The sequence below is a fragment of the Fulmarus glacialis genome, unplaced genomic scaffold, assembly GCF_000690835.1.
Source record: "Fulmarus glacialis isolate BGI_N327 unplaced genomic scaffold, ASM69083v1 scaffold37259, whole genome shotgun sequence".
Lineage (NCBI taxonomy): Eukaryota > Metazoa > Chordata > Aves > Procellariiformes > Procellariidae > Fulmarus > Fulmarus glacialis.
In genome coordinates, this window is record NW_009235883.1 from 1 (window position 1) to 360 (window position 360).

The window sequence follows — 360 nt, forward strand, 5'->3', positions numbered from 1 at the left end:
TCCCCTGCCAGCGAGGGCTCTCCAGAAGGTGACCGAGGGAGCCTGCAGTCCTACCAGCGGAAAATAAATGGGATGCATTTGGATGGGGTGACACGGCATGTGCCATACAGCGCTTCTCTCCCTGTTCCCCCCTTTGGTGACCGTACTGCCCCACAGACGTACCCTGCGGCCACTGGGAAATGCTCTCCCTCTCTTCCTCGACACAAAAGAGTGGTTGAGGAATCACCAGTCGGGATAAACCTGCAGAACTCTCAGCCTGTTCAAAAGTGCTCCCAGACAAGAAAGAAAACCTTATCTAGGAATTTAGGTCACGGAGCGAGATAAAAGCCATGCTGCTTCCATGGCCAATCTTATGGCAGC